Source organism: Phoca vitulina, unplaced genomic scaffold (genome assembly GCF_004348235.1).
Source record: "Phoca vitulina isolate PV1807 unplaced genomic scaffold, GSC_HSeal_1.0 scaffold24, whole genome shotgun sequence".
Classification (NCBI taxonomy): Eukaryota; Metazoa; Chordata; class Mammalia; order Carnivora; family Phocidae; genus Phoca; species Phoca vitulina.
The window spans coordinates 15,714,071-15,729,865 of record NW_022589727.1 but is presented as its reverse complement, the minus strand read 5'-3'; positions in this window follow the sequence as shown (position 1 = coordinate 15,729,865).

Below are 15,795 nucleotides of genomic sequence, written 5' to 3'. Positions count from 1 at the left end.
CAGGCGCCCGATATTTTTGAGTTTCTTAATTAAACAGACTCCCAAACCTATCTTTCCACTGACATTCCAAATATAAGAGCCAATAAACTTTCTTGATTATTTAGAACAATATCCTGATACAATGGCCTAGATTCAATTCCTTTGATAGCTGGTTTGGTTTCCATTCAAGTATGAGGGTAAGTAGTTATTTTGGGACTGAATCTAGTCATTATTTAACCTTGGCTGATCCATTTTTTAAAGTTTTTATTTAAATTCCAGTTAGTTAACATAGAGTGTAATATTAGTTTAAAATATAGTGTAAAATATAGTGATTCAACACTTCCATACATTACCCACTACTCATCACAGTAAGTGCACTCCTTAATCCCCACCACCTATTTAACCCATCCCCTCACCCACCTCCCCTCTGATAACCATCAGTTTTTTCTCTATAGTTAAGAGTCTGTCTCTTCGTTTGCCTCTCTCTTTTTTCCCCCTTTGCTCATTTGTGTTGTTTCTTCAATTCCACATATGAGTGAAATCATATGGTATCTGTCTTTTGCTGACTGACTTATTTCACTTAGCATAATACTCTCTAGCTCCATCCGTGTCATTGCAAATGGCAAGATTTCATTCTTTTTGATGGCTGAGCAATATTCCACTGTGTGTGTATGTATATATATATATATATCTCATATATGAGATGATGTGTGTGTGTATGTATATATATATATCTCACATCTTCTTTATCCACCCATCAATCGATGGACATTTGGGTTGTTTCCATAATTTGGCTATTGTAGACAATGCTGCTATAAATATTAGGGTGCATGTATCCTTTGAATTAGTATTTTTGTATTCTTTGGGTAAATGCCTAGTAGTGTGATTGCTGGATTGTGGGGTAGCTCTATTTTTAACTTTTTGAGGAACTCCATACTGTTTTCCAGAGTGGCTGCACCAGTCTGTGTTCCCACCAACAGTGCAAGAAGGTTCCCCTTTCTCCATATCCTCGCCAACACCTACTCTTTCTTGTGTTGTTGGTTTTAGCCATTCTGACAGGTGTGAGGTGATATCTCATTGAGGTTTGGTTTGTATTTCCCTGATGAAGAGTGGTGTTGAGCATCTTTTCATGAGTCTGTTGGCCAGCTGTACATCTTCTTTGGGAAAATGTCTATTCATGTCTTTTGCCCATTTTTAAATTGGATTATTTGTTTTTTGGGTGTTGAGTTTTATAAGTTCTTTATATATTTTGGACACTAACCCTTTATCAGATATGTCATTTGCAAATACCTTCTCCCATTCTGTAGATTGCCTTTTAGTTTTGTTGATTGCTTCCTTTGCTGTGCAGAAGCTTTTTATTTTGGTATAGTTCCAATAGTTTATTTTTCTTTTATTTCCCTGGCCTCAGGAGACATATCTAGATAGAAGTTGCTATGGCCAACATCAGAGAAGTTACTGCCTGTGTTCTCTTCTAGGATTTTTATGGTTTCAGGTCTCACATTTAGATCTTTCATCCATCTTGAATTTATTTTTGTGTATGGTGTAAGAAAGAGGTCCACTTTCACACATTTGCATATTGCTGTCTAGTTTTCCCAGCACCTTTTGTTGAAGAGACTTTTTCCATTGGATATTCTTTCCTGTTTTGTAGAAGAGTAATTGACCATATAATTGTGGGTTCGTTTCTGGCCTTTCTTTTCTGTTCTTTTAATCTATGTGTCTATTTTTGTGCCAGTACCATACTGTTTTGATGACTACAGGTTTGTAATATAGCTTGAAGTCCAGAATTGTGATGCCTCCTGCTTTGCTTTTCTTTCTCAAGGTTTCTTTGGCTATTCAGGGTCTTTTGTGGTTCCAAACAAATGTTAGGATTGTTTGTTCTAGCTCTGTGAAAAATGCTGGTGGTATTTTGATAGGGATTGCATTAAATGTGTAGCTTGCTTTTGGTAATATAGACATTTTACAATATTCATTCTTCCAATCCATAGGCATGGAATGTCTTCCCATTTGTTTGTGTCATCTTCAATTTCTTTCATCAGTGTTTTATAGTTTTCCAAGTACAGGTCTTTCACCTCTTTGGTTAGATTTATTCCTAGGTATTTTGTTATTTTTGGTATAACTGTAAATGGGATTGATTCCTTAATTTTTCTTTCTGCTGCTTTATTATTGGTGTATAGAAGTGCAACAAATTCTTATACTTTGATTTTATATCTTGCAACTTTACTGAATTTGTGTATTCACAAATTCTAACATTTTTTTGGTGGAGTCTTTTTTTTTTTATATGTATATATATAGAGAATATGAGCAGGGAAGGGGCATATGGAGAGGGAGAAGCAGATTCTCAGGACCCTGAGATCATGACCTGAGCCAAAGTCAGCCACTGAACTGACTGAGCCACCCAGGCACCCCATTTTTGGTCGAGTCTTTCGGGTTTTCTATATAGAATGTCATGTCATCTGCAAATAGTGAAAGTTTTAGTTCTTCCTTGCTGATTTGGATGGCTTTTCTTTTTATTGTCTGATTGGTGAGGCTAGGACTTCCAGGACTATGTTGAACAACAGTGATGAGAGTGGACATCCCTGTCTTCTTCCTGACGGTAGAGGAAAAGTTCTCCGTTTTTCCCCATTGAGCTTGTTAGCTGTGGATTTTTCATATATGCCTTTATTATGTTGAGATATGTTCCTCTAACACCTACTTTGTTGAGGGTTTTTATCATGAGTGGATATTGTACTTTGTCACATGCTTTTTCCGCATCTGTTGAAATGATAAGAAAGTTCTTATCCTTTCTTTTGTTAATGTGATGTATCATGTTGCTTGATTTGCGAATATTGAACCACTCTTGCATCCCAGGAATAAATCCCGCTGGACAATGGTGAATGATTTTTTTAAATGTATTGCTGGATTTGGTTTGCTAGTATTCTATTGAGAGTTTTTGCATCTATGTTCATCAGGGATATTGGCCTGTAGTTCCCTTTTTTAGTAGTGCCTTTATCTGGTTGTGGTGTCAGGGTAATGCTGTCTTCATAGAATGAATTTGGACATTTTTCCTTCCTTTTCTATTTTTTGGTGTAATTTGAGAAGAATAAGTATTAACTCTTCTTTAAATGTTTGGTAGAATTTGTCTGTGAAGCTATCTGGTCCTGGACTTTTGTTTGGTGGGAGTTTTTTTGATTACTGATTGAATTTCTTTGCTGGTTATTGATCTGTTCAAGGTTACTATTTCTTTTTGTTTCAGTTTTGGTAATTTATATGTTTCCAGGAATTTATCTATTTCTTCTAAGTTTTCCAATTTGTTGGCATATAGTTTTTCATAATATGCTCTTATAATTGTATTTTTGTGGTGTTCGTTTTTATTTCTCTTCTCTCATTTATGATTTTATTTATTTGGTTTCTTTCTCCTTTCTTTTTGATAAGTCTAGTTAGAGGTTTATTGCTTTTATTAATTTTTTAAAGAACCAGCTCCTGGTTTCATTGATCTACCCTGTTGTTTTTTTAGTTTCTGTTTCATTTATTTCTGCTCTAATCTTTATTATTTCCTTCCATCTGCTGGCTTTAAGGTTTAGGTTGTTCCTTTTCTAGCTCCTTTACGTGTAAGGTTAGGTTGTGTATTTGAGACTTTTCTTGCTTCTTGAGGTAGGCCTGGATTGCTATATACTTCCCTCCTAGGACCGCTTTTTTTTTTTTTTTTAAAGATTTTTTATTTATTTATCTGAGAGAGAGAATGGGAGACAGAGAGCATGAGAGGGGGAGGATCAGAGGGAGAAGCAGACTCCCCGCCGAGCAGGGAGTCCGATGCGGGACTCGATCCCGGGACTCCAGGATCATGACCTGAGCCGAAGGCAGTTGCTTAACCAACTGAGCCACCCAGGCGCCCGATGACCGCTTTTGCTGCATCCCAAATGTCTTGGTCTGCTGTGTTTTCATTTTCATTTATTTCCATGTCTTTTTTTATTTTGTCTTTAATTTCCTGGTTAATCCATTCATTGTTTAGTAGCATTGTTGTTGAACCTCCCTGTATTTGTGGTCTTTCCAGATTTTTTCTTGTGGTTGACTTCTAGTGTTATAGTGTTGTGGTCAGAAAAGGTGCATGATATGACTTCAATCTTTCTATATTTATTGAGGCCTGTTTTGTGACCTAATGTGTGATCTATTCTGGAGAATGTTCCATGTGTGCTTGAAAAGAATCTTTATTCTCTCATTTTAGGATGAAATGTTCTGAATATATCTGTTAAGTCCATCTGGTCCAGTGTGTCATTCAAAGCCATTGTTTCCTTGTTGATTTTCTGTTTAGATGATCTGTCCATTGATGTAAGTGGGGTGCTAAAGTCCCTACTATTATTGTGTTATTATCAATGAGTTCCTTTATGTTTGTTATTATTTTATATATTTGAATGCATAAATATTTACAATTGTTGTATCTTCTTGTTAGAATGTGCCCTTTATTATTATATAGTGCCCTTCTTTGTCTCTTATTACAGTCTTTGCTTTAAAGTCTAGTTTGTCCTATATAAGTATTGCTACTCCAGCTTTCTTTTGACATCCATTTGCATGTTAAGTATTTCTCCATCCCCTCACTTTCAATCTGCAAGTGTCTTTAGGTCTAAAATGAGTCTCTTGTAGACAGCATATAGATAGGTCTTATTTTTTTATCCATGTGTCATCCTATATCTTTTGGTTGGAGCACTTAATCCATTGATATTCAAAGTAATTATTGATAGATATGTATTTACTGCCATTTTATTACTTGTTTTGTCATTGTTTTTGGAGATCTTCTCTGATCCTTTCTTGTCTTTCTATCTTTCATGTTTTTATGATTTTCTTTAGTGATATACTTGGATTTCTTTCTCTTTATTCTTTGCATGTTTATTAGTGTTTTTTTTTTTTTTTTGATATATGGTTACCATTAGGCTTGTATATAACCTCTTCTGCAAATTTGGCTGATCCATTATATAGGCAAACCTAAAGCAGTTCTAACATCTGACCAAGAACTGAGGTTGCTCTTCAAGGACTATATCTGGTTGGTTAAAGTCTCTTCCCCAATTGTCCCATGATAGAAATAAAGTACCTGACACAACGTCTATTAAACATTAATTTCCTTTTTCCTCCTATCCATAGCCTTAGGTTCAGAGTAATCTCTGCAGTTTGAGAACTGGGAGCTAATTTCCAGGATAGTTTATGACATGAATTTCATTTTACTTTTAAAGTTGCCCCTCCCCCCACCCCCACCCCACCCCGCTCAATGTCCCCACCCTTCATTAGGTTTGTTTGCCACTAAAAAGACATTATTCCTGCATTTCTTAGTATTTTCATTTAGGGGTCCACCATTAAATTCATGAAGACATTTTGGTTAGTATAAAGCTTGGAATTTATTTGTTTTATTTATTAAAAATACACCCTAGCCTGAGGGTCTTAGGGTGTGCATATGGAATACTTCAATTAGATTCAAACCAGCAGCTAAAATTTCCTGTTAAGAAATTGAAATATCCACAAACCTATCCAATATGGAATGCAGCAAAAGTAGGATGGGCCTGGTGCCATTTCTTCAAGGTCAACAAGCTGGCAGGCTGGTGACCAGGAATGGGAGGGAGTTGCCAAACAGGACTGGCCTCATGTGAGCCAAGTGTTTGTTCCATGAACTTGTAATTTAAATAGAACTGGACATCCACTTCTCAAAACCACCATCAAAAATACAAACAAATAAACATGTATATTTTATTTTCACACTGTGCTTGAAACCTGCCCAAATAGAGTTCTTTTGGGTGAAAAATCACCTTTAAAATAAAATCATACAACCTGGGCTAATTAAAGAAGGAAGCTGTTAGTCATTAGTATTTTAATTACAAATTAATCCATAGTTATCTCCAAATCCTTAGTTGAGACCAATCTTCTGACTGAATGGACATTTTATTGGAGGGAGAGGCGGGGGGTGAGGGGAGGAATTTTAGATCATGGTGCATCATGGGAAAAGATAGGCCTGGGTGGGGTGGTCTGGTGAATTTGGGTGGGTATGCTATAGAAGAAGGTGCTGGGTACCAGGGAACCTGGGGGGCAGGAGACCTGTGTCAAATGTGGGAGAAAATGACAAAAATCTCTACCCTCCATTCACTTGCTGGTTTTGTTTATCTTAGATTTAGAGGCCCTTCCAAAGAAGCTGTGTTGGTTGTTTGCAGATTTAGTCAGGAGAAAATCATATGACAGCTGTAGTTTATTTTTACTATGATGAGAGCTAATATCTAATAATCCCTAATACTTGGAATAGACTAGGATTCAGGGGCAAAGTGAGATGGGATGACATATGCAGTAGAGCCATGGTTCTCCCACCAGAACCTTCTAGAATGCTTGCTCAAACAGTTTCTGATTTTAGTAGATCTGGGGTGGGAGTATCTGCATTGCTAACAAGTTCCCCACCGATGCCTATGCTGCTGGTCCAGAGACGGTACTTTGAGAACCACCACAGTAGGGAAATTTACTTGGAGGCTAGCCTCCAGCAGAGAGTATTGCTGAGGAAGACAAAGCAGAGGTTGGCTTTTAGAAAAGAGACAATAATCTCACACTGAAGTGGAGAGCATGTGTGCATTAATTTCCCAGGACAGCGGTAACAGGGACCAAAAACTGGATGGCTTAAAACAACAGGAACATGGCCTCACAGTTCTGGAGGCTGCAAGTCTGTGATCGAGGTGTCAGTGGGGCCATACTTTCTCTGACGGCTTTAGAAGACAATCCGTCCTGGTGGCGCCTGGCTGGCTCAGTCGTTAAGCGTCTGCCTTCGGCTCAGGTCATGATCCCGGAGTCCTGGGATCGAGCCCCGCATCGGGCTCCCTGCTCTGCAGGAAGCCTGCTTCTCCCTCTCCCACTCCCCCTGCTTGTGTTCTCTCTCTCGCTGTGTATCTCTCTCTGTCAAATAAATAAACAAAATCTTTAAAAAAAAAAAAAAAGAAGACAATCCGTCCTTGCCTTTTCTAGCTTCCGGTGTTTGCGGGCGCTCCTTGGCATTACCTGGTTTGTAGATGCATCCCTCCAGTCACATGGCCTTCTTTTCTCTGCGTCTCTTCACAGCGCCTTTCCTCGGTGCGTGTCTGTGTCCAAACTTCTCCTTTTTAGAGGGACACTGGTCATACTGGGCTAGAGCCGCTCAAATGGCGTCATTTTCACTTGATTTCCTCTGTAAAGACCCTGTTTCCAAATCAGATCACATTCTGAGATACTGGGAGTTAGGACTTCACCATATCCTTTTGGGGGGAATGCAATTCAACCCATAACTATGTATTTAACCATTTCCTGGCCTCAAAATAATACATAGATTACATACCCATCTGGTACTCTGCAGAGTAAATTAATTAGATGCAGAGGTGTAATGCCCAAGGCAGCCTTTGCTGATGGTAGAAGAATATGGTAGAAAAACATATACAATTGAAAGAACATAGCCAGATCGCCAAACCTTGAAGTTTCCTTTGGTTCTGTCCGAAGTGGTTAATTGCAACCTTGTATGTGATACATATTTTTATTATAAAAGTGATTACATCTTATCATGGCTACTTATTTATGTTACTCTCTAAATTATGAGCTGCTTGAAGGTTGGGGCTGTGTTTAAATCCTATTTACATTCATGGGAACTGACACATAGTAGGTGCTCAATTTGGTGAAGTTGGAATTTGGAGAAATCGATACGAAATTGAGAGCAGCCTGCGAATTTGGCAGGTGTTTTTCCTGTGTCTCTGCTCACCCTTCAGGTGGAGGAAAGTGAGCACGAACAAGCAGAGAGACCTACTGGTGCCGTCAGAAGCCGCCCTCCACAGATGCTGAACTTCTTTGAAGTCTCGTTTTCATTTAAAAAATTAATGTGGATTTTACATTCGACTCCAGAACGCATCCGTGTTTGTTTTCATACAAAAATGTTTCCAATTACTTAGATAAAACCCTGAATTCCTCCCCTCCTTATTCCATCCATCTTCAATTTGAGAAAACTTGGCACGGCTGGGAGAGATGCCATGTTTTATCTTATGATCATACATGTACCCCCTGGCATTTTGCTAGGCACCCACTTTTCAAAAGCCAAGGAATAGGGAAATCCAGTGAGGGGAGGTGAGATGGGACCATCACAGGGGACAAGGCAGTATGTGGCTGGGCTGCAAAAGCTCTTGGGGAGGTGAGAATGGAAATGAAGAGGACAGAAAGGATTCAGGAACTACCTGCCTTTGGAGAGGGCCAGGCAGGCCTAAAAGTTGCTGGTGTGTGAGGTTAGTGTGGCTTAAACATGACTCTTGGGGCCCTGCACACCTTTCGTTTTTCTCCTTTCTTTGGGAGGGTGGGTGGGAGGGGTCGCAGGAGCAGAGAATAAGCAAAGGAAGGGAGGACACAAGGGCAGGAAACCCACTGGTGGGGAGTCCCTTGAGGGGCTTTGATATGTGGCGTATTTTGGTTGTGGAATCTTTATAGAAATTTGGGGGCGCCTGGGTGGCTCAGTCGGTTAAGCCTCTGACTTTGGCCCTGGTCATGATCCCAGCGTCCCGGGATCGAGCCTCGCATCCGGCTCTTTGCTCAGTAGGGAGCCTGCTTCTCTCTCTTCCTGTTGCTCCCCTTGCTTTGTGATAAATAAAATCTTAAAAAAAAAAAAAAAAAGAAATTTAGGGCTCAATTTCTTGAAGGAGAGAGTAGTCCTTGACTCCTAGGGCAATGGGAAATGAATGCAGGGTCCTCAGAAAAGTGTGGGGAGTGGCAAACAATGGGCAAGATAGCCTTTGGCAGTGATACTGAGAATCTAGGGGAGAAGAAAGTTGTAAGGGTCCAGGTGAGGGGTGAGCAGGTACATCCTCTGCAGCTGTGGAGGGGGGTGGGGGGCAGCCCTGTCCCGAAAGCTCTTGTTTCTTCCAGCACAAGCTCTAAGCACTTCTACCCATTAACCTCACCTGGCTTCTAATGTCTACCTCCCAAAAGGAATGTGCTTCTGTGTATCCATGAAACAGTAATTAATTCAAGATTTTGGTTCTAACTGCTCTGTTCCTGAAAATCAAGGAATAACATTTACACATCAGTTTGTAATCCGCTGTTTAGCTATTGTTCTGGACAATCCCTTAAAAAAGAAAAAAAAAAAGAGGGTGTGCTTGGGTGGCTCAGTTGGTAAAGCGTTTGCCTTCGGCTCAGGTCATGATCCCAGGATCCTGGGATCGAGTCCGACATCAGGGAGCCCGCTTCCCCCTCTGCCTGCCCCTTCTCCTGATTTTGCTCTCTCTCTCACTAACAAATAAATAAAATCTTAAAAAAAATTTTTTTTTTAAATAATTGTTTTCAGAAAAGGTAATGAGGGCACTGCAGTTTTGCTCTGCAAGTTTGGCACAGGAAATTTGATTTTCCTTAACATTCACGATGGGTTCTCAGAAAGTATCCATCCCTCCACCCCTTTAAGGCAGCCGTGCCAATTAGCATAGGTCTGGAGGCTCAGAATTCAAAAGCAATCAGTCTAGGCCGAAAAGAAACCACAATACGAAGAAGAGTGAGAATTAACCAGAAATGTGGACCTCGTCACGTGACCTGGGCTGGCGGCCGCCGCTCACGCTGTTAGCTGAGATTCTGACACTGCTCCGTGGCAAGAGCTGGTCACAACTTCAAGTATTTTATGGGTCATGCGACTCTGTGGCTCTACCTACAAAGCTGCACTGAGGAATTGTCTTTTGAGGCCTTAACTGTTCCTCCCGAAGCTCACTTTTCACTGCGAGTGGGCAACCAGAGAGGTCTTTGTCCAAATACATTACATAATCCCCGCAGGAAATGCCGGGACAGCGTATAGTTGGTGAAATGGAAACCCTGGCGCAGTGTTCTCCCACATATCCTAGGACACACTTGACGCTTCACTGGGCAAACATCCCTCCTTCCAAATGGATTCAGTTCTGAAGATTTCTTCCCCCACTGGGGGCCACGAGACACAATAGGTTCCAGAAGGAGTGAAGAGGGTTGTTTTTTTTTTTTTTTTCCCTTTTAATAGAATTGTCTACTATTTCTCCAAGCTAGAAGTGTCCATGCGTTGCATGGTTAAATAGGATCGCGCCCCAAATAATAACCAGGTCCTTGCCCCCAGGACCTAAGGGTATATATGATGACATTTAAGAAAAGGCGGCTCACGTTATCAGTGTCCTCCCATCATGTGACTCTATCTCAATTCTCGTTTTCTGTCGGTCTACTTGTTAGGAAAAGTTGGTATTGTTATTTTCTTAAAATTATCTTCACTTTTTTCCCCTAAGTGTCCAGTGTGTTACTTGTTAACTGACTTCCTTTTGTGAGAGGCATATAAAATGTACGATCTCATTCATGCAAAATTTATTTAAGCATGTTAACTTTGTGTGTATTTACTTATGAAGCCTCAGGGTTGGTCAGCAACAGTAGGAAAAAAAAAACAAACAGCAAAACCTTCTCGCTTCTGGGGACTGTTACTTTAAGAGTAATTATCCCACTAGTAATGACAATGACTCTAGCTTCAGTGTTTACTTTGAAATGACAATGGAATTTATGTGTCCTTGAAAATTTTAATTCTGTAAGAGTTGTCCAAAACAGATAAACCAAGAGCCTGGGCGTAGTTGTTTATTTGTGGCTAATTAGTGAACTATATTCTCTCCTAAGCACAGAGAAGACAAGCTGTCTCTAGCAGATTAAAGGGTCAGAAAGTTCTAAGCCAATTTTTCTCACACTTGGGCGATGCACCTGCTCTTTTAGAGGGCACAAATGATTTCAGCTCTACAGTATTGACTTAAATTATTTTCTGTTACAGTATGACTCAAATTTATACAGACAGGTCATGTGCAATTAAAAAGAAAGTGTATTTTTAAAAAAATTTTGAGTGTGGGATTATGCACACGCCCATTAGATAAAAATTGCTAATTATATTGTTCAGCTATTTTATATATTTTTATTATTTTTTTGTCTGCTTGATCTGCCAACTATTGAGAGAGGTATATGTATTGGTTTCCTAAGGCTACCGTAACAAATTCTCAAACATTGGGTGGCTTCAAACAACAGAAACTGACTCTCTCACAGTTCTGGAGGCCAGAAGTCTGAAATCAAGGTGATGGCGGGGCTGCGCTCTCCCTGGAGGCTCTAGGGGAGAATCCTCACTTCCGCTTCCTTCCGGTGGCTCCAGATTTTACTTGGCTTGTGGCTGTGTCACTAATTGCAGCCTCTGTCTTCCCACGGTTTTCTCTGTATCTGTGTCTTCTCTTTGGTCTCTTATAAGAACACTTGTCATTGGAATTCGGGCCCACCCACATAACCCAGGAGGATCTCCTCTTGAGATCCTTAACTTAATCACATCAGCAAAGACCTCTTTTTTCCTAAGTAAGGTCACATTTTCTAGTTTTGAAGGTCAGGAAGAGGATATATTTTTTGGAAGTCACCATTCAACCTGCTGGAGTGTGTTAAAATTTCCCACTCTGCCTGTCAATTTCCAACTCTTCATACCTCTGCCCATTTTTATTTTTTGTATTTCGGAGGTGATGTTATTAAGGTACATTCCCACCCCTGATTGTTTCCTTTTATCATTATGGAATAGACTTCTTTATGTTCCCCCAAGTTTTTGTTTGTTTGTTTGCTTTTGGATCTAGTTGTCTGATATGAATATAAGTTTCAAGCTTTCTTTGCTGGGTGTTTATATGTTACATCGTTTTCTATCATTGTACACTAAATTTTTGTGTCCGATTGCCTTTTAGAGGTGTTCTTGGAAAGCAGCTTATAGTTGTACTAAAATCTTCTAAAAACATTCAAAAGTAGAAAGTATAGTACAATGAATCCCCAAACATCCATTAACCAGATTTATCATTATCAAGATTTTATCACATTTGCTTCTCCTAACCCTTTAGAAATGTTCCTTTTTGTTTTGTTTTGTTTTCTCTGCAGAAATATTTTATTTATTTATTTAGTTATTTGTTTATCTAAATATTATTTATTTTTGTGAGAGAGAGAGAGAGCGTGAGCATGAGCAGGTGAGGGGCAGAGGGAGAAGCAGACTCCCTGCTGAGCAGGGTGCTGGATGCGGGACTCAATCTCAGGACCCTGGGATCATGACCTGAGCCAAAGGCAGATGCTTAACCGACTGAGCCACCCAGTCGCCCTGCAGAAATATTTTAAAGCATTTCCCAGATATCATGTCATTTTACGCTATGTATTTCACATGTATCTCTAAATAATATGAACATTTTCTTTTTTGTATAACAAGATACCATTATGACATCCAACGAAAGTAATAATAATTCTTTGGTATCATATAATACTCAATATATAATTTAATTCCTCCAATTTTCTCATGCTTTCTTATAGCTGGTAATTTGAACCCGGATCTAAACGAGGTCTAATTTGATTGTTAAGTCTCTTTGGTGTCTTAGTATAGAGCAGTTCCCTTTTCTTTCATGCTATTGGCTTATTTCAGAAATAAATTAGTTCCTGTAGAATGCTCCATATTTTCTTTCTTTCTTTCTTTTTTTTTTATATAGGAAGAGTGTGTGCGCTCATGGGGCAGGGGAAGGGAGGGGGGAGGGGAAAAGGGAGAGGAAGAGAGAGAATCTTAAGCAGGCTCCACCTGAGATCATGACCTGAACTGAAGATGCTTAACTGACTGAGCCAACCACTTTTGCATTTGAAGTCCATGTTTTCCTTTGTGATATCATTTATCTTGTTCTACAATCCCCTGTGTTCCCTTTGAATAGAAATTATTCAGTCTGGGAGTTTCTGTTTTTTAACTGGTGAATTTGATTTACTTACTTTAAGATTACTAATATTTAAAATTTATTTCTACGTCTCCTTTTGTGCTTTGTTTGCTTTTTCTTTTTACCATCTTCTTTACTTTTTTAAATTTCTCCCTTTATCCTCTGTTAAACATTTGGTTTTTATTTTTATTTTTTGTGGTTATCCTTAATTTTTAAAATGACCATTTGACCAGACCAAATCTGTAAGTAATCAATATCTTTACCATATTCTTTAAAATCTCCCCTTCCTTCCTTCCTTCCTTCTTTTTCTGCTTTCAAAGCTCAACTATTCAATTTTCACATAGTAATTTTAGGTGTCCGTAAGTAAAGTATTTCTGTATTAGTTTAATCTACTACTATTTTCTAGCCTTACTGAAATATCAAAATATTTTTTAAAAAACCCATGTGAATGAATTTGTGTGTGTATGTGTGTGTGTGTGTGTGTGTATTTATTTACATGTACCTCTGCTTTCCTTAATCTAACTATGGCCAATCCAGTATAGAGTGTGCCATGTACTGTCTAGATTCTCTCAACATATCATTTGTAGATCCTGTTTTAATGTCATTTTTTTTGCCAACTTTTCATAGACATAAATATAATTGGAGATGCTAAAATTGCAGAAAGCATTCAATTATTAGGTAGTTATCCGGGTGATACTAAGTATATTTAAGATATATTTATAAAGATTATCAAAATGGAAACATAAAATGAAAAATAATTCTTGTAGTGATCTTTGGATTCCAGAATATCTGTGTGGTTGATGGAAACTGGTTTTAGAAATATTACTGCTTGGTTTAGTCTCCAGTCAGATTTATAACTAGCTGGTTTTAGAAAGTATTCTAATCTGTTGGTCCAGCTTAATTCCAGTTCTTTTGTGAAACCATTTATAATTTTGAGGGAGATAAAAAATTAAGCCTACTGTATTAGTAGGGTTCTCCAGAGGAAGGGAGAGAACAAGATTGATTGTAAGCAATCGGCTCACCATTGTGAAGGAGGATAGCTACAAAATCTGATGGGGTAGGCTGGCAGGTTGGAGTTGCAGTTCAAGTTCAAAGGTATCAGTTGGCAGAATTCCTACTTGCTTGGGGGAAGTCAGTCTTTGTTCTCTTAAGGACTTCAACTGATTGGATGAGGCTCACCCATTATGGAGCACCCATTATGGAGAGTAATCTGCTTTACTCAAAGTCAATTGATTTAAATATTAATTACATCCAAAAAATACCTTCATAGAAACATCCAGAAAAATGTTTGACTAAATATCTGGGCACTATGGCCCAGTTCTAGTTGACACATAAAAGTAATCATCACATTTACTTTATAGCTTTTGTTACTTTTTATTCATGTTTTGTTTTTTCTTAAGATTTTATTTATTTATTTGAGAGAGAGAAACAGAGATAGTGAGAGAGAGCATGAGCAGGGAGGAGAGGGAGAAGCAGGCTCCCTGCTGAGCAGGGAGCCTGATGCGGGGCTTGATTCCAAGACCCTGAGATCATGACCTGAGCCAAAGGCACACTCTTAATTGACCTGAGCCACCCAGGTGTCCCAGATTGTTTTTTTTTTTTTTTCTGAGAGAGAGAGTCCGCATGAGTGTGAGTTGTTGGGGGAAGGGGTAGAGAGAGAATCTTAAGCAAGCTCCACACCATTGCAGAGCCCAATGCAGGGCTCGATCTCATGACCCTGATATCATGACCTGAGCTGAAATCAAGAGTCAGGCATTCAACCGACTAAGTCATCCAGGGGCCCCTGTTACCCATGTGTTTTTGTGTCTGCTTCACCTTGTAGGCTGTGACCCTTTAGCCTCTTAACTTCCACTGAAGACAGTGTCTAGTATGGTTCTTGGAATTTAGTAGATGCTGGATACATTTCTATTTAATAATTTAATAATAACAGGGGAAGTAGGGAAGGAAACTGAAAAGCATAGATTTTCTGAGTTCTTAAAACAGCTTATTTGCAATATTTGTGATTACAAAGCCCGTATTTGTTTCGAACCAGATACTTATGATACAATTAACTTTTACTGACAGGTGCTCCTACGTGCCAGGTACTATGCTAAATGCCACCTATGTTTCTCATGGGCCATTAGAAATTATCTGTGTAAGGGCACCTGGCTGGCTCAGCCAATAGTGCATGTGACTTCTGATGTTGGGGTTGTGAGTTTGAGCCCCATGTTGGGTGTAGAGATGACTAAAAAAAAAATTAATTAAAAAAAAAAAAAGAAGGTTATCTGTATAGGTCAACAAACTCTTATCTCCTTTTCCTGGCGAGAGAATGGAACATGATTCTTTCTGGCTCTGTTTAGTTCTGAAACTCTCTAACATGATCTCAGGGATTGATTTAAGGCTTTTTTGGTGGGGGAGTAAGGGAAGCAGAGCACTTGAATTTGTCCATCTCAAATGCATGTAACTTTTAGCTACATGTATGGCACATGTTTCAAGAAATTGTTTCAAAGGAATCACAGACAGTTCTTTAATTTTTTAACTATACCGGTCTTTGATTCTTTTTCTTCCTTGCAGTAGTCCCTGGTGGGGAGAATTGCATATTTAGCTCTTGTTGCAGGCTGAATTGCATCCCCTCCAAATTCCTAGGTTGAAGTCCTAACCCCTAGTGCTTTAGAATGTGACTGCATTTGGAGATGGAGTCTTTAAAGGGTAATTAAGTTAAAATGAGATCACAGGGCAGACCCTACTACTCCAATATGGTGACGTCATAAGAAGAGATCAGGACACAGGCACCCAGACCCACACTGCGGGAAGACCATGCAAAGACACGGAGCAGAGAGGCTTCTACGAACCAAGGAGAGCTGGCTCAGAAGAAACCGACCCCATGGAATCCTGGATCCCAGACTTCTAGCCACCAGAAATGTGAGAAATCTGTTTCTGAGCGTTTAGCCATATAATCTGCCTTATGGCAGCCCTAGCAAACAATATAACTGTGTATCTTTATGTAATTTTTTTTTCGTATGGCAGTCAGATGTTTCCTTGGTTTTTTTCCTTTTGCAGCCAAAACGTGATCCCACCTGGGCTCTCCAGTCAGTGCCCTCATAACACTTGCAATTTGGAGCTGAACATAAAGGGTTGAAATAACTCTTAAAGT